The sequence below is a fragment of the Macrobrachium nipponense genome, chromosome 37, assembly GCF_015104395.2.
Source record: "Macrobrachium nipponense isolate FS-2020 chromosome 37, ASM1510439v2, whole genome shotgun sequence".
NCBI classification, from domain to species: Eukaryota; Metazoa; Arthropoda; class Malacostraca; order Decapoda; family Palaemonidae; genus Macrobrachium; species Macrobrachium nipponense.
In genome coordinates, this window is record NC_061097.1 from 56975293 (window position 1) to 57002337 (window position 27045).

Here is a 27045-nt window from a genome sequence, read left to right on the forward strand (position 1 = left end):
TATATCTCACTCTAATAACCATTTACAGTAGGTACCACTACCACACACACACCACACACACACACTCAGAGAGAGAGAGAGAGAGAGAGAGAGAGAGAGAGAGAGAGAGAGAGAGAGAGAAGGACAGGGGTGGCGGTGGAGGTGCGGGTAGAGGGTAGGCAGAGCTTTTTACTGTTGTGTTCGTCTCCATTTCTTGCTAATGGAGTTTTTGCCTCTTGGTACAAGGTCTTTATTATTTATAATTAGTGATTCACGATGCCCTTATGAATTACGGCACTGGGTATAATACACTATAGCAAAATCTCGTTCTAATGCGAGTGCTCGTTACAGAGTTATTACCCAAAAACGTGCTTGCACTGTCTCTGAAACCCATAGTAGCTTGTCACTACCCGATCCCTCTCGCCAGAGAGAGAACAGAGAAGCCTATTTATATGGAGAGGTCAAGAGACCAGCACTAGGAGGCAGGAGAGTGGAAGGAAAACAAACAAGGAGGCTGTTGTAACTGTTCGCCCCACTGCTCCCCACTCCGTGGACGTGTATGCGTATGTGCGTGCACTGTGGGAGCGACCACCAAGATCTACACCGTCACCACCCAACATTGTATCGCCAGCACCAACCACCAATTAATTCGCTACGTTGAGCAAATAGGCTGGAATCTCACGCACAATATTATGTTTGGAGTTTATCTTTGATTGATGACAATCTTTATCGTTATCGTCAACTTTAAAATGAAGATCCTGCGTTCGTGGTATTAATTGTGTCAAAGCCGTCTGTCTCCTTTTCACCGTCGGATGAAAGCGAATGCAGGAGGGACGGAGACGGAGTCACGGAGGAGGAAGTTCGTCGTCTCGACTCGTGGGTAGACCAGGGTATGCGTATGTGCGTGCACTGTGGGAGCGACCACCAAGATCTACACCGTCACCACCCAACATTGTATCGCCAGCACCAACCACCAATTAATTCGCTACGTTGAACAAATAGGCTGGAATCTCACGCACAATATTATGTTTGGAGTTTATCTTTGATTGATGACAATCTTTATCGTTATCGTCAACTTTAAAATGAAGATCTGCGTTCGTGGTATTAATTGTGTCAAAGCCGTCTGTCTCCTTTTCACCGTCGGATGAAAGCGAATGCAGGAGGGACGGAGACGGAGTCACGGAGGAGGAAGTTCGTCGTCTCGACTCGTGGGTAGACCAGGGTATACCACATTAACCACAACAGCAATAGCAGCAACGTCTTGGCTTTACTTCTTCTCCTTCCTTCTGTGCGAGTTGACTCGATCGTCTTCTTGGTGAAGTTAGTCGTTAATTAGTGCACTACTACTACAACAACAACAACAACAACTACTACTACTACTACCGCTGATACTACAACACTAATATTCGCCGTCGTGAGTTGCTGATTTTTATTCCTTTTTTTTACTTACTTTTTATTTTTATTGTCATTTTAAACGTCTTTAGCTCCACTTGACTCTGATCTTTCGAAGATGATCCCTTCTTTAAGGTCTGTCGTCATCCACACTAGGAAACATTGTTTGCAAACAATCTTTGCAAACAATGAAAGCCTCCTGGCCGGAGTCCAGACCTCTGTTGTCGTCAGGATGCCTGTCGGTGCGGTAAAAACATCTGTATTCTACTTTTCGGAACTGAATATATATATATGTATATATATATATATATATATATATATATATATATATATATATATACGTATACATACTGTGAGAAATTACTCTCACAACGATTTTATTGTCTAATGTTTTAGTGTATTCACTTGCATCCTTCCGTGCTCTCTATCTCTTAATATAGAGTTATTAGTGTCTGTCTTATAAGAAATTATTTATTGAATTTTCATTGTGAATTGTCGTCTGGCAGATAGTAATCGACAGACAGGAACTATGTTACTATATTTCTATTCATGTGAAAACCAAACATACTAGCATGCCTATGCATTTTGTAAAAATATGTACGTCTCTATTGCATATGTCATGTCATATATAATAAGGGTGAAAGAACCACACCTACTCGAGAGTAACACTCCTCTTAACGTTATTCTATCTGATTTTTGCTAAGCTCTAGCTTGTAGTATCTACCTGTGGTGCGGTTGGCACCGAAGGATGATGGTTTTGTACACAGACGAAGTCTTTTGACGTAAACGTCAGTGGGCGTTTTATTAACGAAGTATAAGTACTACTGTTTTAGTTATGATAAGTCATTTATCTATCTATCTATCTATCTATGTATATATATATATATATATATATATATATATATATATGTATGTATGTATGTATGTATGTATGTATGTATGTATGTATGTATGTATGTATGAAATTGCTCCTGGTGTATATATTGCGCATAACACGTATGGTATAAGAGTTGAAAGTGTTAGCACTAGATCTTGTTTGTGCCTCTCGCCAGAGACGCCATAAGGGGAGGTCAAGAGATCGGGAGGGAAAAGGAGAGAGGGGAGTTGTTCCCTCCTCTGATCACTCCTCTCCCCTGCGTGCCCCTCTGTGGGTGTGTATATGGGCATGACATCGCCCAAAATTCTGTTGACACACACCACCAATCAATTCACTACATTTAACAAATATGTTGAAATTGCACACTATTATATTTAGAGTTTATTTTTGACACTGAACTTGATAATCATTATGAAGTCTTTTATGTTCATGAAACTTAGTAAGTCAGTTCTGCCTTTGTGGCAATTGTATAACTTGTCTCTTTTCCCCAACAAAACCCGAATACAGGACGGAACGAACAGCTTCTTCGCAAAACTTTTGAGGTGACCTGTCATCTAGTGTTGTGTAGTGGTGTGTGGATGGATTTAGAAAGGGCAAATCCCCTGATTCTTTTTTTTTTTCTCCTTTTTGTAATTTGTTCCATTTGAGTACCATCGAGTTGTTATTCCCAATGAGTGATTAATTTAATTTGTCTCTTATTACTCTTTGATGTGTTTAACCTTTAGTTATTAAATTAATTTTAACTTTAAATTCATCAAATGCGCTTCAATATCCCTCCATTTTACTTAATTTCTCCTGTGTTTCAGTTTTATGGGTGGTGAATAATAAACTGATCTGATAAACCTTTATTGTGTTCCTACTTTAAGGTTATGCGAATAACTTTTAGAAACGAGATACCACAGCGATCCTCTAAAATCTGAAAATCAACCCGTGAGTACTCGCAACATTAGAGAGAGAGAGAGAGAGAAAGAGAGAGCGATAGAGAGGCGCGTACCTCTCGTCGTATCTCGTATTGCGACTTTTGATCTGAGTTCATGTCTACAGGGACTACTCAGTAACTTGGAACTAAAGTACTTATTTTGGTGGTTACATATTGCCATTAATGATATTGGTGTGTTATCCTCGCTACGCTAATAATGAATTGGGTTGAGAGATATAATCTCCCCGTAATTTAGAAACCGCAAAGGGAGTTTTGTGGAATTGTTACGTAAGGCTTTTAGCGGTTTTTGACCAAGTAACAACGTTAAGCATATACAGTCCACTATAAGTCCATCTTTTTCGCCACAGGGGTCTATGGCCACCGCCAACCCCAACCCCGAAGGACGTAAATAAAAGAGAATACGAAAGACAAACTAAAGTAAAAATTGATAAAGTGGAATAACTTAAAGGAATAAAAAGCTAAAAGAAACGATAAACAAATCGGAGAGAAAAGTCGACAGGAAATGAAGAGGAGAAAGTGTAGATAAACACACTCGGAATAAACTGGGAATGAATAGGAAGAAGATGAAAAAAAGTGGGAATAGACGATGGGAATGGGTAGGAATGAGATGAGGAATAGAGGGATAAGATACAAGGAAGGGAATCCATCAAGGAATGACCACAATGGAGAGAGAAAGAGCGTAAAAAAATTATAAAAAGATGAAGGAAGAGGAGCCGATCCAAAGACTCCCGCTCCTCATTACTAATGCTGACGACTTACGACGCCGTTTGCATTAATTGCTACGACTGTATGTGTTGATTACCCCCAAAAGGACCCGTGGGCTGACTTGTGACAAGTCAGCCCACGGGTCCTTTCGGGCGTAATCGACACATACAGTCGTCGTAGCAATTGATGCAAACGGCGTCGCAAGTCGTCAGCAGAGTGGGGGTGCTAGGGGTACCCCTTTTGCTACTGTATTAAAAGTGCCCTTTTGAGAGGACCTATCTGTGTCAATGATGATGATAATAATAATAATAATAATAATAATAATAATAATAATAATAATAATAATAATAATAATTTTTTTTTTTTTGCTCTATCACAGTCCTCCAATTCGACTGGGTGGTATTTATAGTGTGGGGTTCCGGGTTGCATCCTGCCTCCTTAGGAGTCCATCACTTTTCTTACTATGTGTGCCGTTTCTAGGATCACACTCTTCTGCTTGAGTCCTGGAGCTACTTCAGCCTCTAGTTTTTCTAGATTCCTTTTCAGGGATCTTGGGATCGTGCCTAGTGCTCCTATGATTATGGGTACGATTTCCACTGGCATATCCCATATCCTTCTTATTTCTATTTTCAGATCTTGATACTTATTTCCATTTTTTTTTTCCCTCTCTTTCTCTTCAACTCTGGTGTCCCATGGTATTGCGACATCAATGAGTGATACTTTCTTCTTGACTTTGTCAATCAACATCACGTCTGGTCTGTTTGCACGTATCACCCTATCCGTTCTGATACCATAGTCCCAGAGGATCTTTGGCATGATCGTTTTCTATCTCCTCAGGTTGGTGCTCGTACCACTTATTACTGCAAGGTAGCTGATGTTTCTTGCACAGGCTCCAGTGGAGGGCTTTTGCCACTGAATCATGCCTCTTTTTGTATTGGTTCTGTGCAAGTGCCAGGCATTCGCTTGCTATGTGGTTTATGGTTTCATTTTTCGTATTGCACTTCCTACATATGGGAGAGATGTTATTTCCGTCTATCGTTCTTTGAACATATCTGGTTCTTAGGGCCTGATCTTGTGCCGCTGTTATCATTCCTTCAGTTTCCTTCCTTAGCTCTCCCCTCAGTAGCCATTGCCATGTCTCATCGCTGGCTAGTTCTTTAGTCTGTCTCATGTATTGTCCGTGCATTGGTTTGTTGTGCCAGTCCTCTGTTCTGTCTGTCATTCTCCTGTCTTTGTATATTTCTGGGTCTTCGTCTACTTTTATTAGTCCTTCTTCCCATGCACTCTTGAGCCACTCGTCTTCACTGGTTTTCAGATATTGCCCCAGTGCTCTGTTCTCGATGTTGACACAGTCCTCTATACTTAGTAGTCTCCCTCCTTCCTTTCGTGTTATGTATAGTCTGTCCGTATTTGCTCTTGGGTGTAGTGCTTTGTGTATTGTCATATGTTTCCTGGTTTTCTGATCTATGCTGCGGAGTTCTGCCTTTGTCCATTCCACTATTGCTGCGCTCTATCTGATTACTGGCATTGCCCATGTGTTTATGGCTTTTATCATATTTCCGGCGTTGAGTTTTGACTTGAGTCTCTGCATATATTCTTTCCTGATCGTGTCCTTCATCTCTTGGTGTTTTATATCCCCTCCTTCCATTATTCCTAGGTATTGTATCCTGTCTCATCTATGTGTTTGATGTTGCTCCCATCTGGTAGCTTTATCCCTTCAGTTCTCGTTACTTTGTCTTTTTGTATGTTGACTAAGGCGCATTTTTCTATTCCAAACTCCATCCTGATGTCCCCAGATACAATCCTTACAGTCTGGATTAGGGTATCTATTTCCTTGATGCTCTTACCATACAACTTGATGTCGTCCATGAACATCAGATGGTTAATTCTGTTGCCTTGCTTTTCTTGAGTTGGTACCCGGCATCCATCTTCTGTTAGACTTTGTCATGGGAATCATGGCTACTACAAAGAGTAGTGGGGACAGTGAGTCGCCCTGGAAGATCCCTCTGCCTGATATTAACCTCTGCTAGTCTTATTCAGAGCTTGTAAGTATTGTATTCCAGTTGCGCATTGTATTTTTTGAGGAAGCTGATGGTGTTTTCCTCTGCCCCATATATTTTCAGGCATTCTATTAGCCATGTGTGTATCATGTCGAAGGCTTTCTTATAGTCTATCCATGCCACCATGCTTAGGTTGGTTTTTCCTTCTCTACTGTTCTTCATTACCATTTTGTCTATCAGGAGCTGGTCTTTGTGCCCCTACACTTCCTTCTGCAGCCTTTCTGTTGGTGGGGGATGGTGTTTGTCTCCTCTAGGTAGTTGTATAGCCTTTCACTGATGATACCTGTTAGTAACTTGCACATTATTGGTAGGCAGGTGGTAGGCCTGTAGTTACTGGCTATATTTCCCTTACTCTTGTCTTTTTGTACTAAGGATGTTCTTCCTGTGGTCATCCATTTGGGTGCATGGTGATTTGAGATACAATGCTGGAGTTGTTGTTATTATTATTATTATTATTATTATTATTATTATTTTATTATTATTATTATTATTTGAAGGTAGGAGACCCTCTCTCAAACATGGTTTGTTAAAGATGATGGGAGCATCAGTGGAATTGATTTTATATATGGTCTTTTCAATTCTTATTATTCTCTTCTCATCAGGGCTGATATTTGCTAATAGCTGGCCGATGTTCATATCTTGGTTAAAGAAATGTTTTGTAAAAATACTAATTTATTGATATGATAACAAAAGTGGTTAACAAATTCCATTGCGCCCTTAAACTAAGATTTGTTAGCCACTTTTGTTATCATATCAATAAATTAGTATTTTTAGAAAACATTTCTTTAACCAAGATATGGACATCGGCCAGCTATTAGCAAATATCAGCCCTGATGAGAAGAGAATAATAAGAAGAATTGAAAAGACCATATATAAAAATCAAATTTCCCACCCTGATGCTGACATCATCTTTAACAAAATATTATTATTATTATTATTATTATTATTATTATTATTATTATTACTATAGTAATAATAATAATAAAATATAATAATAATAATAATAATATAATAATAATAATAATAATAATAATAATAATAATAATAATGATAAAGAAAAGAGGCAACAGAATTAACCATCTGATGTTCATGGACGACATCAAGCTGTATGGTAAGAGCATCAAGGAAATAGATACCCTAATCCAGACTGTAAGGATCGTATCTGGGGACATCAGGATGGAGTTTGGAATAGAAAAATGCGCCTTAGTCAACATACAAAAGGGCAAAGTAACAAGAACTGAAGGAATAAAGCTACCAGATGGGAGCAACATCAAACACATAAATGAGACTGGATACAAATACCTGGGAATAATGAAAGGAGGGGATATAAAACACCAAGAGATGAAGGACAAGATCAAGAAAGAATGCAGACTCAAGGCGATACTCAAGTCAAAACTCAACGGCGGAAATATGATAAAAGCCATAAACACATGGTCAGTGCCAGTAATCAGATAGAGTGCAAGAATAGTGGAATGGACGAAGGCAGAACTCCGCAGCATAGATCAGAAAACCAGGAAACATATGACAATACACAAAGCACTACACCCAAGAGCAAATACGGACAGACTATACATAACACGAAAGGAAGGAGGGAGAGGACTACTAAGTATAGAGGACTGCGTCAACATCGAGAACATAGCACTGGGGCAATATCTGAAAACCAGTGAAAACGAGTGGCTAAAGAGTGCATGGGAAGAAGGACTAATAAAAGTAGACGAAGACCCAGAAATATACAGAGACAGGAGAATTACAAACAGAACAGAAGACTGGCACAACAAACCAATGCACGGACAATACATGAGACAGACTAAAGAACTAGCCAGCGATGACACGTGGCAATGGCCAGCGATGACACGTGGCATTGGCTACAGAGGGGAGAGCTAAGGAAGGAAACTGAAGGAATGATAACAGCGGCACAAGATCAGGCCTTAAGAACCAGATATGTTCAAAGAACGATAGACGGAAATAACATCTCTCCCATATGTAGGAAGTGCAATACAAAAAATGAAACCATAAACCACATAGCAAGCAAATGCCCGGCACTTGCACAGAACCAGTACAAAAAGAGGCATGATTCAGTGGCAAAAGGCCTCCACTGGATCCTGTGCAAGAAACATCAGCTACCTTGCAGTAATAAGTGGTACGAACACCAACCTGAGGGAGTGATAGAAAACGATCAGGCAAAGATCCTCTGGGACTATGGTATCAAAACAGATAGGGTGATACGTGCAAATAGACCAGACGTGACGTTGATTGATAAAATCAAGAAGAAAGTATCACTCATTGATGTCACAATACCATGGGACACCAGAGTTGAAGAGAAAGAGAGGGAAAAAATGGATAAGTATCAAGATCTGAAAATAGAAATAAGAAGGATATGGTATATGCCAGAGGAAATTGTACCCATAATCATAGGAACACTAGGCACGATCCCAAGATCCCTGAAAAGGAATCTAGAAAAACTAGAGACTGAAGTAGCTCCAGGACTGATGCAGAAGAGTGTGATCCTAGAAACAGCACACATAGTAAGAAAAGTGATGGACTCCTAAGGAGGCAGGATGCAACCTGGAACCCCACACTATAAATACCACCCAGTCGAATTGAGGACTGTGATAGAGCAAAAAAAAAATAATAATAATAATTATTATTATTATAATAAACAGGAGCTTGTAGAAATGGGTATTATATCTTGGCAACACTGGGTCACCCAAAATCAGCTGACTATATGTCTCACTGTCTGGTAACACTGGGGCCAAGGCAAGTTCAGCTAAGCTAGACTGACAACAGGCCAGGTAAGCTTTCCTAGTTATTTTAACTGGTATTGCCTCTGCGTTAAGGCTTTGACACCTTTTTTCTAGCTATAAAAAGTGTAATAACAAAAAGAGGGAGAGAGACAGTGGAGCAAGTGAGTCGAGTAAATTAATAGATTTGGAGAGGAAAATAGGAACGGGGCCACAGTAATGTGGACTGGAACGCCGAACGGAATTGTGGATGGAGTGCTACAAAGTTTGAGAGAATTAAGAAATGATGAGAAGTTTCAGGAGATTTTTACAAATGTTAAAGAGAGAGCTGAATCCATGGCCATCGACCTCCCCTCTAGGATTCCGGGACAAGGCAGAAGAAGAAAAATGCCTGAAAGATACAAGTATAGGTAGTGCTACATCTGGTACTGAGGACCAGCAATATCAATCCTTGGATGAGTACTACCGTGTGAGAGTATTTTATGTGTTTTTAGATACAATATCACAAGAGCTACAAAGAAGATTTAAAGGTGGAGACAACACAACATGGGGTATCCTAAATGCCTTTCATTGTATGACAGTCCAAGATAACTGGAAAGAACCTGTGAATGAAGAGGTATTCAAGTCATTGCAAAAATTATGCCAGTTTTATGAGTTAGAAGTAGACAAGCTACGGTTGGAATTAAAGATCTTTTATTCTTCATTTCCTTGCCTGCCACAGAACACTGCAGCTACAATGCTCAACCTGATGAAAGAAAACAATGTCCAGGAGATATTGCCACTTATGCTTGAACTCTTAACAATTTATGCCACTCTGCCCGTCACAACTGCAAGGACCTTCTCCAAACTCAAGCTGGTGAAGACAAAGCTACGCAGCCTGTCCCGTGAGGAGAGGTTATCTGATCTTTTGTTGCTAGCAGTTGAAAATGATATCACAATCAACAACAGTGAAGTTATCAGCATATTCAAAGAAATGGCACACAGAAGGGTTCTCTTATAAATAAAATGATAAGGTCTGGTTATTAGCCAAGTGTATTGATCATACTGATTGATTTTCTTGCAGTCATTTATGTAAAAGTAATATATATAATTTTTCTTTTGTTAAATTTCCTAGTTCTACTGGTAGTCAGTACTGTAGATTTTATGTTCATATTAAACATTAGCCCACTGGTACCTATGATATCAGTCATGTTTATCTCTTTCTTGAATTATTAATGGCTAGTTTAAATAAATTTGAAAGAATATTGAGCCGGTATATATTTATCCTCATTCATTTCTATATTTTTGCCCTTTTTTGAGGTAATGGATATATTATATACGAGAGTGTGGGCGTGGGAGGGATTCTTTGCCCCGATGGACGTGAAAGGGGTGGCCGTGTCCCATCAGGGAGGGTTGATCGTAAGGGTTTGGGCGGGGGTGTGGTGGTATTCCTGTGGTTGTAGGGGGTCATTGGTCACAGGGGTAGTGGGTCTCATTGCTGGTAGGGGAGCATCCTGTGATATTAGGGAGAGCTTATGGTCGAAGGTGGGGCTATGGGGGTGGGGGCTTCCCCCCTGTTGTCTCAGCAGAGGTGGAGGGGTCATAAGCGTCTTTGACCCCTAAAGGAATATTAACCTTTACCTATGCATATAGGGTAAACAACCGCATGGACTGGCCCAACACACCGACGGTCACGGCATGTCACCCTCCGAAAAAGTACTTATAAGGCGTCCTGACACCAGAGATGGGCTTCAGTCACGGCTTGTTGTTGGTGAGGGATGGAGCTAAAGACCTCTACTCTCCTTTTGAAGTAAGTATTTTCTCCAAAGTTAGAAATTAAGGCCAAATTTAAAGCATTAAACAGTAGTGAAAAGGGTGGCCAACGCAGTGGAAATCTCACCAAAACGCTTTCGAAATTTTTACTTACACTTAAATATGTTAGAAGATTGGCGCCATCTCGATGTTTGTGGAGTCGCTTGTGTCAACAAACTTCCCATTTCCTGTGATAAATCCGCACACCACTTATACCCATAGACGCTGGGGCACTTTCATCACAACAATCGGAACACGGTCACTGGGCACGACGTTTTTAAGGAAACTACTGTTTTGGTAGAAGAAGACGACGAAGCGTGCACTAGATAATTATTTAAATCAATAGTAATATATCAATATTTTACATATTTATGATGATTAATTTGAAAATATTCGTTATTGAAAAAGTAACTCAATTCTGACTCAAATTTAAGTAATTATTTTTCGGAATTAGAACGTTCTTTTAAGTCCTGTATTATGACGTCACGACATCTTGACTTTCATACCTATTGTAAATGAATTGTTATACTCAATTTTCTTGCAGAACAGTTTACCAGTTATTCATGCAGATTGTTATCAGCTATTCATGTAATTATTATAACCGTAATGCGCATATATATCTTTATTATTTAATTTTTGGATATATGAAGATGTTTTACTGCCGGATTACCGCCGTAGTGTGACGCAATCACTTTCGCTTCCTGGACCTCTCTGTTTTTGCACCATAAGAAATTAATGGGGTCGAATTTGCAATGACCAGAAAGTCGTTAAAAGAGGAAAGTTAGCATTGAGGAGCATATGTTTTGATTGAGAAAAATACAAATTTATACAATAGCTAGCTTGTAAAAAATACTTGATTACAAAAAACTTGATTGACAACTAAGCAGCATACCTACCTACTATGGGTTTCAGAGGGAGTACAAGCACGTTTTTTGGCAATATTTCTGTAACGAACACTCGCATCAGAACGAGATCTTGCTATAGTGTATTACACCCAGTGCCGTAATTTATAAGGGTATCGGGAATCACTAATCGTAAAGAATAACGACACTTGTCCTTGTACCAAGAGACAAAAACTCCATTATCCAGAAATGGATACGAACGCATAAAAAGCTCCACCTACCCTCTCCTCCCACCTCCATAGCCTCCCCTGTCCTTCCTTCCTTCACCTTCCTTTCTCTCTCTCTCTGTTGCCATTTGGTATGTGTTCACCCTCCAAACTGAGTATAAGACTTACACAAAACGTGGAAATTGGTGAAATTAGCCTATGTATTGAAAGTATATATATATAAATATTAAAGCAATTTAATCATTATAGCATTACTATGACAACTAGAATTCATGGAAACAGTTTATGATAATGCATTGGCGTATGTGTGAAGTGCCACTAATGTGGCAACGATGATTTTGCCATTCTTAGCATGCAAACATTAAAGGTTACATTTATTTCTGGCATACAGTTATTAAAAAAAGTCAAAATACTAATATAGACTTAAATCAATGAAAAGTCCTCGCAAAAAAAAAAAATATATAATCCACTAATCGTTGTCTGGTCGCGATGGTTTTCAGCAGCCAGATGTATGACAAGGTTAGAAAGATTGGATTGTATCTACTTTAGAAATATCTGTAATTTTTCGGGGTAATTTGGTTGCAAAATAGGGATAATAGACATGAATTAAATAAAAAATTTTAAATAACAAAGTAAAGTTGAACTAAATAATGAGTAAAGTAAACAATTAAGGGAATAAAACTTTGCAGTGCGGTCGTCTGTTGCTCGTAACTGTGTTTGTGGAGTGAGCGCTTAGGAACCAGGAACAGCAACGTGGTTCAAGTGCAATGTGGAGTGAATTAAGACCAAAATGTATATAATAACAATCAAATAAGCACTGTGGAGTTTCAGTTGTGATGGCAGTAAGGATAAAACCACTAATTACAAGGTAAAAATGAATTCAGTTCAAACCATGACCCCGGGAATAACAAGTTTCATACTTTCACTAATATAGGCAATAAAACGTTGTTTTATTGTGCTGATTACAACTGCAATCTTGAGTAAGATCAATAAACGTTACATATATACGCTAACATTGTTCAAATGAGTGCTGGGAAAGATGGTGGCCCATCCGTGACTAGACCTCGCCAGCCACACGATCGCCGCCATATTGGATTTCAAAACTGCTTTGAAAACATATTTTACGAAGAGCGTCACATGCTTATTTTAGTTCGTATGGGACTTTCATATATCACATTATGTTGATGAAACTTCAATCTTTTGAGTGGTGTGCTTAGAGTTGTGATTGTATTCTTGTTTGTTCCGATACATAATACAAACCATCAGTCCTTTAACAATAGGAATGTAACTTGCGGCAGCTGGAGCCTGTCGTAAGCTTCGAACAAGGGAGTTCGGTAGTTAACTGCTTGTCTGACAGTCAGGGCATCGCGCGACTGGGATGTAGGAGGTGAAGATTCACTTTGCTTTCGGCCGTGCTGGGTGACAGACGTGTTCTCCACTTTTCTTTGCACGCCATCGTCGCATGCTTCGTTCTTCAAACTTTGGTTTGCTTCTCTTACTGTGTATTTGTGTGAAAACCTCGTAAGTACTTGTGACTTGTGTATTTTCTATTGATATGGATTCTCGTGAGCTGGAGTGTTCCCCACTCCCCCCCATCAGCCGCAGATGAGCTGGTGTGGAGGGCCGTAAGTATGGGGCCTTCCGCTCCTCCCCTGAAGTTTACCCTCATGATTTATGTACTCGGTGTCGGAGGCGCGAATGCTCCCGCACCGAGCCATGTGATATTTGTTATGTTTAGCCGGAGGAGCAGTGGGCGCGATTTGAGGGGAGGCGGAAGCGACGTAAGCCGTCCAGGGAGTCATCGGAAAGTTTTCTGGCTACTCTCCTGGTCTCGGACACGTCGTCTTCTTTCCTCCCTCCATCTCAACTCCCGCGTATGGCTCCTCCCCCTTTTGGGGGGGTTTCTCGCTCCTTCTCTTTGCCCAATCCATCGAGCGGGGAGGAGGGGGCGAGATACCCCGACATTCAACTGTACTCGGGGTCTTCTGCTCGTTCGGGGCGGGACTCGTCCCCCCCCGGGCGAGGGGTAACTCTCCTACTAACCCGACCTTTGCCTCCTCAGGTGCTCCTGCTACAGGCGACGACCTCGACCAGGCATGGTTCTCACTGGGTCTCCAGGGGACACCGAGTGTTCGGGGGCTGTTGCAACACCTGGCGAGTGCTACTCCGATCACGCATGGACCGGTGACCACCACCACCGTCTCGACCCCGGGGTATGCCGCCCCTCCTCACCTTGTGTACACCCAGCATGTGACAATGGTAACCCCTTCAGCTGCGGTGCAGGCGCCGATTCCTGGTTTTTCGAGGAGGGTTGTGACTCCGCTGCCAGGGTTCGCTGCTCTCGCCTCAGCCCCAGACCTTCGGTGCACCAAGATCTCGCCCCTGAACCTTCCACCTGTACCCAGGATGTCACTGGCCGCTGCCCCGCCTCCTGTTGTACCTGCTGTGCCTGCCACTCCTGTCGTGCCTGCCGTGCCTGGACCAGCCCCTGCCAACGTCATTCCTGCCCGTGGTGTTGCTGCCTCAGTTGCAGGTCCTTCCGGACAGGTGCAGCCGGGCCGTGTTGCTTCGGCAATTACCCCGGCTCCGTCCTGGATGGAGGACCTGATGTCTGTCCTGAGGAAGCTGACGAAGAAGAAGAAGAAAAGGAGGAAGGTGTCGTCGTCGTCGCCTGCTACCGCGTCTTCCCCTTTGACTTCCAAGGCTTCACAGCCGAGGAAGAAGAAGGCTGCCTCCTCTCCCCCTAAGAAGTCTCCTTCAGGAACTTCTAATGGCCCGTCTCACTCCAGTGGGACGGGGGGTTCTTCCGCTGGTCCTCCCGCTCCTTCGGGAGCGGGACCCGTCTCTCCTTCCACAAGGAAGAAGAAGACGGGGACCAGAAGGGTACCGGCTAACACCGGTACCCCCTCACCTGGTGCTAGGGGCTCTGCTGCTATGCCAGGTTCTGTCTCGGCCTCTCGTTCGTGAGAGGTACCGAGTGTACGGTCACTTGCTGGTGACCGTGCAGCCAAGGCCCAGGCTTCCGAGTTTGCTCGGCGCCAGGACTGAGGCACGGAGCAGAAGACTGGCGAGGTTCGCTCAGGTGACTCCCGCCAGGCCAGCGATCGCTCTCATGGCGATCCGCAGGTGACCAGGGTTGACGCGATGGTCCCAGACCGGCCGCGGGGTGAGGCTAGGAAGAGGTCCCCTTGGTCGCCGGAACCACAGGCACCGCTCCCACCGCGACAGTGGTCTCTGCAGGTCCCCTGACCGCCGCTCCCACTGGGCAGGTAGGGGGACCAGCAGCAGCTCCTCTGACGCACGGGACCGGAGCCGCTGTTCTCAGTCCAGCTGCTCTCCCCCGGAGAGCCGCGCGACCAGGCCTGCAGCACGGTGGCGATCGCCTGCAGCCCCCCAAACACACCAGTTCTGCCGGTGGGCGAGGGGGGAGCATCAGGTCTTCCTCTCTGATCCCTTCAACTTCCTCGGGCTACACCGGGAAGAGCGAGGTGATCCGGAGTGATCCCACCACGACGCCCTGCGAGCCTGGCACTGTCTTAGGACCGACCAGGTCGTATGCGCAAGTGGCAGGAGGAGACTGGGAGGGGTCTGTCGCAGTTCCTCCTTCCGAAGGAGGAGAGTCTCGAGAAGCATTCTTGTTGGAGGGACTTGACGGTCCTACTCCTCAAGACGCAGTCACTCCCGAGATCCAGAGGTCATTTGCAGAGGTTATTGCGCTGATTCATCAGCACAACGACCTTGGGGAGGGATCGCCGCTCCCACCTTCTGAGCCCACATCCCGGATCGAGCCGTTCTGGGGTCCTAAGAAGGAACCCAAGACGACGGTGGGTCTGCCGCGATCAGCTCTGGCTGACTCGGTGCTGGGCCAAGTGGACTCTCTTCTCCGGACAGGAGGGTTCACTATGGTCCGGCAGGTCTTCCAAGGTACTTCCCCCGCCTCTACTGCGTCACAGGAGATTTTACGTGCCATCAGAGGATCCTATGCCCCCAAACAGGTTAACCCGGAGCTAGCTAGGCTAACTCCAGGGGTGTCTCTGCAGCAGCTCCTGTCGGAGAACTTATGGTTCTCGCAGCAAGAGGCACTCGCTTTAGAATCCACCGCCATGGTGGCATTCCAGGCAGTCTCCTGGTTAGACCTGTGGTCCCTCACGGTGTCTAAGGTCGTGGCCACCTCGGGGAACCTCACTCCTGGGGGTAACCCGGCTTTCAGGAGACTGTGCCAGTCTGGTGGTAGAGCCATCTCCTACCTAGCCCACCAGATGCAAACCTGTGGGCCAACCTGGTGCTTCGGCGTAGGGATGCAGTCCTCACCCGAGTGACCAGGGCAGCTGGGCGTATGGCGGCGTTGGGTCTTCGCAACGGACCAGTGCGGAGTTCCTCCTCTCTCTTCCCAGGAGAGATGGTGGACGCTGCGGTGGAGCGACGGCGCACTGATGATAGTGACCGTCTAGTCCACCAGGCAGTCTCGAAGGCGTCTGGCCAGCCTCGATCGACTGTGTTGAAGCCCAGGGGAAAGAATCTGCCTTCGACTTCTTCCAGGAGCGGTCACCATCAGCCCCTCCTCCCAGCCCTCCTTCTCACGAGGGGGAGCTGGGAAGAAGTTGGAGAGGCGGGAAACGCTAGGGACAGCGTTCCCCCTCACCTGCTGCCGGAAGTGGGGGTGTGCCTGGCGAGCCATTGGGCAACATGGCAGTGCTACGGAGCGGAGACCTGGATAGTAGACGTCCTTCAGGAGGGGTATCTACTACCCTTCAAGTCTCGGCCACCCCTCACCTCCAACCTGGTCCACCTTCAGACCTACGTACCTGGAACATCAAAGGACGTAGCCCTTTGGCAGGAAGTCCAAGCCATGCTGAGCAAGAGAGCTGTGGAGGTCGTCAGGGATCATTCACCGGGCTTCTACAGCTGTCTTTTCCTGGTGGAGAAGTCTTCGGGGGCTGGCGCCCGGTGATAGATCTCCCCCCCTGAACCGATGCGTTCGCCAGTCTCGGTTCACGATGGAGATGGCACGGTCCGTGCTCGACTCCATCAGGGAGAACAACTTCATGCTTTCGGTGGACTTGAACGATGCATATTTCCTGATACCCATCCATCAGTCCTCCAGGAAGTACCTCCACTTCATCCTTGACGGGACGGTGTACCAATTCAGGGCACTTTGCTTCGGTCTCTCAACCGCCCCACAGGTGTTCATGCGAGTGTTCACGCTGGTGTCTGGTTGGGCCCACTCGTCAGGGATACGTCTTCTGAGGTATCTCGATGATTGGTTAGTCCTGGCGAGCTCCCGCTTGCAGTTGCTACTGGACAGGGATAGACTCCTCAAGTTCTGCTGCAATCTGGGGATCGTGGTGAACTTCGAGAAGTCCGATCTCGAGCCCAAGCAGAGGATGAAGTACCTGGGTATGCTGATCGACACGGTAGCAGGGCGAGTCTTTCCTGCAGACTCGCGGATCAGCAGATTCAGAGAGGCAGCCTACCAGTTTCTGTCTCGGCAGGAACAGCCAGCTCAGCAGTGGCAAGTCGTGATCGGCCACCTGTCATCACTCGAGAAGTTAGTCCTCACGGGCGTCTTCACCTGCGGTCTCTCCAGTGGAGACTAAAGGAGAGTTGGTCACAGGCAAGAGACCCGCCATACTTCCCCGTGTCCCTCACGGAGGAGGTGAGGCAGGACCTAGCCTGGTGGCTGGACGACAGGAACCTCTTAAGAAGAGTGCCTCTCCGCACTCCACCCCTGGAGATGTTGCTGTTTTCAGATGCATCAACCGAGGGATGGGGTGCACACCTGGAGGAGTTGCTGGCTGCAGGAGTGTGGGATCGTCATGACAAGCACCTTCACATCAACGTCCTGGAGCTCAAGGCAGCGTTCCTCGCTCTCCAAGAGTTCCAGGACCGTCTGATGGGACACTTGGTGGTGTTGATGTGCGACAACACCACAGTAGTGGCATATGTCAACAAACAGGGGGGCCTAGCGTCCCTCCCGTTGCACTTGGTCGAGCTGTCAGCTCGCTACATTCCAGGTGATAGGGACTGAATGGTCCCTACACCCAGACGTGGCGGAAAGGCTCTTCAACCTGTGGGGGCGTCCAGTCGTGGATCTGTTCACCACCTGGCACAACAGAAAACTTAGGTTTTCTACTCGGCTGTGCCAGATCCATGGGCAGCTGCAGAGGACGCTCTTCAACACCCGTGGGACAACCTCTTCGTTTAGGCCTTTCCCCTGTTCTGTCTGATTCGCAAGGTGATCAGCCGAGTGCTGGCCACCCCAAATCTCCGGATGATCCTGGTGGCGGCCATTTGGTATCCGGACCTGCTGGCTCTTCTCGCAGAAGCACCGAGAGAGATTCCCCTTTGGCACAACCTTCTCATCCAGCCACACGTGGAACGGTACCACCAGTCAGTCCAGTCCCTTCATCTTCACGGCTGGCTGTTATCCACCATCTCTTGCGAGAGAGAGGCAATAGAGATGGCTGGGTACATCAGACATTCCTCCGCAGTTGTGTACCAGGGAAAGTGGGCCGTCTTCTGTGGTTGGTGTCACAGACGGGGTCTATCTCCTCTCAGAGCCACTCTTCAGTAGATCGCGGATTTCCTCGTTTTCCTTCGCCGAGAGAAGCTCCTCTCTATCCCCACAGTCAAAGGATACAGAGCCGCCCTGGCTCTAGTCCTGAAACTGAGGGGAGTGGATATCTCGAACTCATTCGAGATCTCCCTGCTAATGAGGAGCTTCGAGAGGTCTTACCCACCCAGGGAGCTCAGGCCCCCGGGGTGGGATGTGACTCTCGTTCTTAGGAGTTTGACTTGAAGTCCCTTCGAGCCACTCCGAGAGTCGTCAGACAGGGATCTGACCCTCAAGACCCTTTTCTTGCTGGCCCTGGCATCGATGAAGAGAGTAGGGGAACTTCATGGCCTTTCCTTCGACGTCAAGCATTCCAGGGGATGGGATCTGTGACGCTCGATTTCGTCCCGAACTTTGTAGCGAAGACTCAGAATCCTTCGGTCCCTGACGACCGGTTCAAGTCTTTCACAATCCCCTCCCTAATGGACTTCACCGACAACGATGCGGATGAGATGCTGCTTTGTCCTGTGAGGGCGCTACGGCGCTATCTGAAGAGGACTCGGTACCTCAGGCCTGAGTGTCGATGCCTCTTCGTTAGCACCGGGGTGACCAAAAAAGAAGTATCTAAGAACACTCTTTCTTTCTGGCTGCGTGAGGTGATCAGGAGGGCGTACGAAGCTGATGGTAGCGACGACATCCGTACCCTTCGTCTGAGAGCCCACGAAGTCAGAGGCATTGGTCCTTCCCTTGCGTTCCGCAAGAACTTCTCCGTGGCGCAGGTCCTGCAGGCAGGGGTCTGGACCAACCAGACCACCTTCACCTCCTTCTACCTTCGGGATATAGCCCACAGGTCCTTGGATACTTTTTCCTTGGGACCCGTGGTGGCTGCTCAACAGGTTGTGTAGCTTACCCAGCACCCGAGCGGACAGAACAGCATTGCATCCTTGTGTGACTGCATGAATAGATGAGTGAATGAGAGTGTGACTGACTTCTCTTCCCCATCTTTTTCTCCCCCTCTACCTGTGGGCAGAGGGATGTGGTCATCACTATGCTGGAATAGGAGACCGATGCAGGTGAGCTACTCGACCGAGCCCCATCCTATCCCTTTCATTAGGGATAGGAGCGATTATCCACCACTTTCCCCAACAAGTGGAAGCCAACAAGAGACAAACCCATGACTTCATATTGCCTCTTGCAATAGGAACAAGTTCTTGTTTGCTAGTTTTAAGAGATACGCTGGCCTCCCTCTTATTACTTGGGTCCAGAGGTCTGACCATTGATCCTGCGGTACATACCCCGATCATTGGGCAGAGGCTAGGATCCCTCCCTCTGCTCTTACGACCAGGGAGGGAACCAGGTTGGACGAACACCAGTCTGTTCATTGACTCAGATTCCACCCACCAAGAAGTGAGTCTTCCTATTGTTAAAGGACCGATGGTTTGTATTACGTATCGGAACAAATAACAATTTGTCGAAAATTGTATTTTTCCTAACTATACAAACCTGAGGTCCTTTACACATAGTCCCACCTCATGCCACCCCTCACTCTGTGTTTTTCCTGGGCCTGAAGCAAAGTGAATTTTCACCTCCCAGTCGCGCGGTGAGCTGACTTTCGGACAAGCAGTTAACTACCAAACTCCTTTGTTCGAAGCTTACGACCGGTTCCAGCTGCTGCAAGTTACATTCCTTTTGTTAAAGGACCTCAGGTTTGTATAGTTAGGAAAAATACAATTTTCGACAAATTGTTATTTCACCAATTAAATATCGAGTGAATAAGACCCGGCCAGCGTGATGATGGTGGATCATCCGTGATTGTTTACCCTATGTAGGCCTCAATGAACTCGCCTCAGTATGGGGGTGCCGTCGAATCTACACCCCGTATACTGGAGGTGGGTGGATGTCTTCCCTTACGCTGTAATAATAACAATAGGTTAGGTAGGTTTGATATGATTGTGATATAAGGCCAGGATCTGGCATTATAGGAACGTCTATTGGCTTACCTGGACCACGGACTATTTTTGTTCCTACACGATGCACGTACGAACCTTTCGGTCTGTATAGGTATTATATGTACTGTTCAGCAAATCTAGAAACTGGCTGTTAAGCTACTAAAAAGGTGGTATGTTAGTTAACTACCTAACAAACAGGTGGGAGGTACTGTAGAGTGTAGCTTCGCTTTTTGCCATCGTTGTGCTTACAGTTGACCTCCTCTATGCAATGACTTGTCTATTCGTGGATTTTCTATGGACCTTATGCACCCATTATTAGTGGAAAATTTGCTTATTTGCAGTATTTTACATAGATAAATATTCACAAATTATGTGTATTCTCCTATTTACGATGGGGTTAGGTTCCAAAATCCCATCGTTTGTTGGAAAAATCATATCTCGAATATAGCCTAGCCTACACTAGGGTAATCAGTACCATCTTTACATATAGGATAGCCTAGCTTACACTACATAGTATATACTTTATATATATACTGTATATTAATGATTAATTTCAGCCAATGCTCTCGGTTATTGGCTTATGATAATTCAGTGCGAAGAAAACTTGAATAACATTAACAATAGTCAGCCTAGTGTTTACTATGTTTTATCATATACATAAGAATACAGTAGCCTAGCCTACAGCATACTCTATACTGTGTATATGGTATAGTAATTTATTAATATAAGCCAGTTCTGGAGGTTCAATGCATTCTGACTGTATCAGCACTAGAAGAAAAAAAAATGGGCACGAAATGAGAATCAGATTTGGTCCGACATCAGTATAGCTGAGTGATGTCAGGCGGTTGGTAGCTGTGTATAATTATAAAATAAAAAATTAACTAAAAGCTTAACAAATGTGCATCTTTTCCATGAATCCTTTAAAAAGTTATACATTAATGGACCCACCATATTCGTGTTCTCCAGATTCGCGGACTCAAGCATTCGCGGATTTCTCTCTGGAACATTTCCTCCCATTATTTGCAGGAAATTCACGTATTTGCAGTATTTTCTATGAGAAATATCTAAAAAATTTCCAGTTTTTTTTAAATTCCATCATAAAATGCACTTTTTGTGATAAACTATTTAAAAAAATCACGTCTAAAAATTTTAGTGGGTTTTTCTTGAGTTTTATCTAACAAAATAGGCTGTTTCAGCATTTTTATAGGGGTTCCAACTATTCGCGGGTTCTAACTATTAGTGGGGGGTGTCTGAGGAAAACATTAATATACCTGTGTACTAATGTAACATCAATACACTTCCTGCATATTTATAATGATCACTTTCGCTATCTTGCAGATAATTCGCGAAGTACCATATGCAGACTTGGTGAGTGAGAGGTCCTGGGAAATTTAAGTTACATTACATAATGATCAAAAAGGAACTCTATTCCTTGGTCTTGTTTTGAACTTGTGAGGACTGTCATTCATTTTATTTTGCTGTAAGTATTCAAAAGATTATTTGTACATTTATAAGTAATGTCGTTCATGTATGGTTTCAAGTTTAACTCTTGAGGTTAGGAACTTTCTAACTGTTTAGGCTTAGCTCTCTTGACATCAGAATGGAAAAATAAAAATGATTTGTTCCTACAAGGGTATGAACCTTCATCTATTAAACGAGAGCACAGGTTAGTCCCCAAGTTACAACAGAGACACTTTTTTAATGATTGTCGTAGGTGGAAATCCGGCATAAGTCAGAGCCGGTTTTTGAATTGTCAACAACTTTGGCCTGACTAAATATGTTGCTTACAAACTTTTATTTCTTTTGAGACAAATTGTGTCCAGATGATCATTGCATTGTGATACAGTGTTCCCCCCCCATATTCGCGGGGGATGTGCACCAGACACCCCCGTGAATAATTAAAACCCGCGAATAGTTAGAACCACCACTAAAAATGATATAAATGCCTATCTTGAAAGTTCAGATACCTATTGGAGATACCTTGAGTAACATCCTCCTACAAATATACCTAAAATTACTAACCTATTACAGTATTAATCTTTAAGGTTATATTATTAATATAATTTCAAAGAGAATGAGAGAGAGAGAGAGAGAGAGAGAGAGCATTGAATGGTAACATCATATATCTGACCATCAAGAGTGGAATTATGAATTATTTCTGAGACAGAGAGAATAATAATGGAGAGAGAGAGAGAGAGAGAGAGAGAGAGAGAGAGAGAGAGAGAGAGAGAGAGAAACTCCTAGACTCCGACTCCTTCCCCTCTGCCAAGCCAACACATACTATATCAAACTGTCATTTACTCCCCGCCCTCCTTCCTCCAAGTGGAAAAAAGACTGGGAATCGCTATTTTTTTTTATTAATCTTATTAATATTTGAAAATTAGTTATAAGGTAAATCATTTATATATGTTACAAAACAAATAAACGAGAGAGAGAGAGAGAGAGAGAGAGAGAGAGAGAGAGAGAGAGAGAGAGAGAGAGAGATAGAGAAATGTTATTGTTTAATCTCATTAAGTTTAATATTTTTGAAAACTAGTACTGTATATTATTTTACCTGAATTAGCCCTGGTCACTGACCAGCCCGAACTATATCCCCACAGAATTACCCGTAATTGGGTAATTTTTTAACTGCCAGCGCTACCAACGCTGCAGGTAAACCCCTTTCTACTGAGTTACCTGTACCACCGTTGGCAATGCTGTTGCCAGGACCGGCCGGCAGAGCGCTCTGCCCTTCAATTGGCTTTTTGTTACGCTCTAGCGTTTAACGACTTTTCCTTAGCCTCACAGCAAAGATTTTGGTCTTTAGCCTGACCCACAGATTAACCTGCTGTTTTGTTGATGAACCTTGGATTACGTTTTAGAAATCGTTGGACCTCTTGTGGATTTTGGATTTGAATAAAGCATTGATTGGACTTTGCTATCATGGACACACCTCAGAAAGAAACTGCCCCGGCTGCACCTTCGAAGTCATCCTCATCTGCTACGACTCCAGAACAACCTTGCAGCAGTGATGGGGCAGCTCATCGGTCTGGTATTGCCTGCAAGAAGCAAATGAGTACCCTGAAACGTGTCAGACATTCACGTTGCATTAGTTGTAGGGAGGTATAGTGTGGAATTAAACAGAGATGTCAGGAGTGTAGGGTCTGGTCATTGGACCAGATGGAGAACTATTTAAAACATACAAAAACTCTAGTGTCAAAGAATAAGCGTAGGGGGACAGAGCTTAAGAAAGTGGAAGAAGAGAGTTTAGAAGTTTTATTATTCAAGAAGTTAGAGGATAAGTTGTCATCAAGTATGACTAGTCTTTTTACTGAATTGATGACAAAATTGAATCAGGATAAGGATAGTGATAAGAGTGTGGACTCTAACAGCTCTTTTTCAGCTCCCCTGCCTGTTCCAGAACCAGCCCTAATGGGTGCTGGGGGTTATGGGGAACTGCCGGCCCCCTGGCGCGGAGCAGTCAGTGTCAGCGGCAGAATTCCCCCTTTCCCCTAAAAGCCTAAGTAAAAAGTGTGAATTAGCAATAGGTGAGACCAAGACTGTTAGGGATCCTAATGTAGAGGTTAAGGATGAGAAGCTGCTAAAGCAGTGCCTTTCGGGTTCAGATTTGGCTATCTTTACAGGATCGGCATTCGATCCGACGGAAATTCTGTTTCTGTCCTCGTGTTTTCCAAAGGACAAGGATATTAAGTCATCCGTTAAGTCGGTATCGGACGCTAGACCTGTTGAAAATTTCGAGGCCATCCCTTCTTCTTCGAAAGTTTCCTTCCCAGCGGGTCCTTTTATAGAGTCAGGGGGCTGGTGGTAGCCAATTTGATGAAATAATATTTAACTTGGCAGAGTATAATGCTAATATTCTAGGTTTGTCTCAGAATTATAGACTTCTGGTTAGATAGTTTCATTTAGGCTTTTCAGACATTCGGGATCATGTTAGTAAGAATTTCCCCGAGTTTTCGGGTGATATGTTGCAGGATTATCGGGGGGAGGGAAATCTATATACCTTCTTTCACTTAAAAGAATGGCTTCTTCTTCATCTTCTTCTTCTTCTCCATCCCCTTTTACATCTGTTTTTCCTTCTACTCCTAATGTTTCTCTCCATTCCTTATCTACAAGCTCTACCTCTTAAGTTCCTACTCACTCTTCTCTTTTGGGGAATGACTTAGCTTCGTCTACAACCTGTCGACAGGTTCCCCCGGGTGGTTCGTTCCCGGAGGGGTCCCGTTCTGAGGTCCCTCGTTCAGAAGCAAAGGGTCCAGCAAACGGATAGTTAGGCATTTCGGATCCGGTGGGCTTATCCCGCTCTCTTAGTGCACCTGTCAGTGCGAGCTTGGTGGGCGGGGCCTCATACTGCCCGAATTCTTCGGCGGGGGTTGCGGTAGTTATACCAGATATGTCCTCTCCCTTTTTCTCTTATCCTTCGATGTCTTTCCCAAACTTTCCTCAGGGTGTGGCGGTTTCATTTTCTAAGGGTTATGGTATTGGTGCTGGTTTGGTGGGGGTTACAGGAACAGAGATTCCCTCTTCTAATTCTTATGTAATCGCTAAGGTGTGTGATTCTTCTGGTCATAAGACCGCTGCGGCGGTTTCTCATCCAAATAGGACGTTGGGTGGTATGATTGGTACTGGTATTGCAGCTACTCAGGTGTTAGTACTGGTATGGTTTGCTCAGGTACAAGTGATCTCGCTCCGGGAGCAAGTTTTTCCGTGTTAGCGTGCTCCCCTGCAGTTAGGAACTTACGTAATGTCGCAGGTGTTCCGGCTTCGGAGTTCTCAGGTGTTGGCTCAGGGTATTGGGGAGGTTAAACGTAGGTGTTTCAACCGCAGTTCCTTTGCAATCCGGTTTGGGTAGATCAGCGGCACCTTATGCACCGAATTCGTCATCAGGTCTTCAGGATAAGACGATCCATGCGGATGTTTCACACCAGGGGGGGGTCGGCCTCAGGGATGTTTGCTTCGGATTCGGAACACCCAGTGTTTGTCAGTGCAACAACTCCCCGAGCTACGTCGGCTCTCTTAGGAGAGAGGGTTCTGGCACAACCGGCTACGGTTGGTGCGGGGATTCTACATGGATTGATTGGTCAGGATTCCAGGTATAGGGATTTATTGAGTTCCCCCTCTTTGCAGTCAGGTAAGTTGGAAGTTCATCCTGTCTCTTGTCCTGCTCCTCTCCGATCAGATGATCCAGATAGGGAAACATCGTTGGAAGAAGACGTCCCTATCGTGGAAGCGAGTTTTCCCCAAGCGGGAGAAAGAGAATATAAAAGGATGGTATAATTTATTCACGATTTGTTTCCTCAGTCGAGAGTGGCGGAGGATCCAGTACACCCTATTCAAGCAATGTTCGAGGAATTATATTCCACAAAACCTTCAATACCTCGCACGTCCTGTAAGTTGACTTGGTTTGGTCGGGTGGAGCAGTCCTTGAGAGAGGCGGACGTTAGGTTGACTTCTATAGTGGGTTCGGTAGACAGGATTCTTCTCTACTTCCACCCAGGAAGAATGTGTATGTAGTAGCGGGTAACCCTTCGTCGGGTATAAAAGTTCCCCTGAATGAATCGGAGGAAGCTCTTTTGGCGAGAGTTCCCTCGTCGTCTAGACAGGTAGGAATCACCTTGAGAGAAGCAACCATTTTGGAGGACACCTTTCGGAACCAGTCCGAAGCTCTCTCACACTCGATGTGGATGTTGTCGAGTTTGATGGGCTTCCTGAAAAGAGACAGGTTCGTTCCATCGGATCCGGTACTTTTCGATAATCTGATCACATTGGTGTCGATGGGATTGGCTCATCAAGCAAATGTCGCAGCGGCCGGTACTACCTTTATTGGGAAGAAGAGGAGAGACTTATACTTGAGCCATCTTCCCCCCCATTTTCCAGATATCCATAAGAGGGCCCTGTCCTAGCGCCCCTTGCACTCTGCGACAAACTCTTCAAAGAGGACGAAGTTGCGGTGATGGTAAACTTCGTCTCTTCAACTTCAGAGGTAGAGTCGCAACAGGCGATGATACAGGTTATGGCACAAGGTGTCAGATCCCCCAAGGGTGCATGTATACCGTCACCTGGCAAGCGTACCGGCTCTCGGTCTCCTGTTAGGTCCCCTAAGAAGGTATGGTTCTCCGCCAAGGCTTCCCCAACGGTAACTTCGAAGCCTTCAGCAGCGAAGAGGAGTTTTCGCAAGTAGATGTTGCCCTCATCGTCACCAGTAGGAGGATGTCTGAACCACTTTGTGAACATCTGGGAGAAGTGGGGTGCGGAGTGTTGGGTAGTGGAGGTCCTGAGGAACGGATACAAGATTCCCTTCCGTTCTGTACCTCCCCTATCCGATGTTCCTATTCATCTGGCCAGTTATTCCCCGCACTCCATCAGGGGTATGGCCTTGGCAGCAGAGATTCGGTCACTTTTAGAGAAGGGAGCAATAAAACCTGCTCCCCCTTCGCCTGGGTTTTACAGCCGGATTTTCGTGACGGCCAAGGCGGGAGGTTAATGGAGACCGATTATAGACTTGTCGGGTCTCAATTAACTGGTGGTTTCTACAAAATTCCACGTGGAAACTTCCCAATCTGTGCTGAGGTCAGTTCGGAGAGACGACTGGATGATTTCGGTGGACCTCAGGACGCCAATTTCCAGATTCCTGTACATCAGGAATTTCGGAAGTTCCTTCGATTCTTGGGTCCATCCGGAACTTTCCAGTTCAAAGTCCTCTGCTTCAGGCAGCCCACTGCACCTCAGGTGTTTACGAGGGTAATGTCTCGTCGGGTATTCAGAATGAGAAGGTATCTCGACGATTGGCTCATTCAGGCTTCGTTGAGAGAGGATGCATTAAGAGCAAGGGAGTTCCTTTTACAACTGTGTCAAAGCTTAGGAATAAGAATCAACTTAGAGAAGAGTTCCCTTTCACCATCACAAGTAAAATCATATCTAGGTATGACGATTCAAATTTGTCATTTGAGGGTCTTTCCATCACAGGAGCTAGTGCTTTCTATCCTCAGTCA

The 27045-nt window shown here is 44.9% G+C and overlaps 1 protein-coding gene across 1 annotated transcript in view; it reads left to right on the plus strand.

Annotated features, from left to right (window-relative positions):
• Positions 1 to 988: 988 nt before the first annotated feature.
• The window catches only part of LOC135209394 (zinc finger protein 271-like), a 37089-nt gene continuing 11032 nt past the window's right edge, over positions 989 to 27045 (plus strand). The window contains exons 1-2 of the mRNA XM_064242088.1: positions 989 to 1393; positions 21395 to 21536. The gene's annotated coding sequence lies outside the window, so the exon portion shown is untranslated. The remainder of the gene's footprint in view (positions 1394 to 21394; positions 21537 to 27045) is intronic.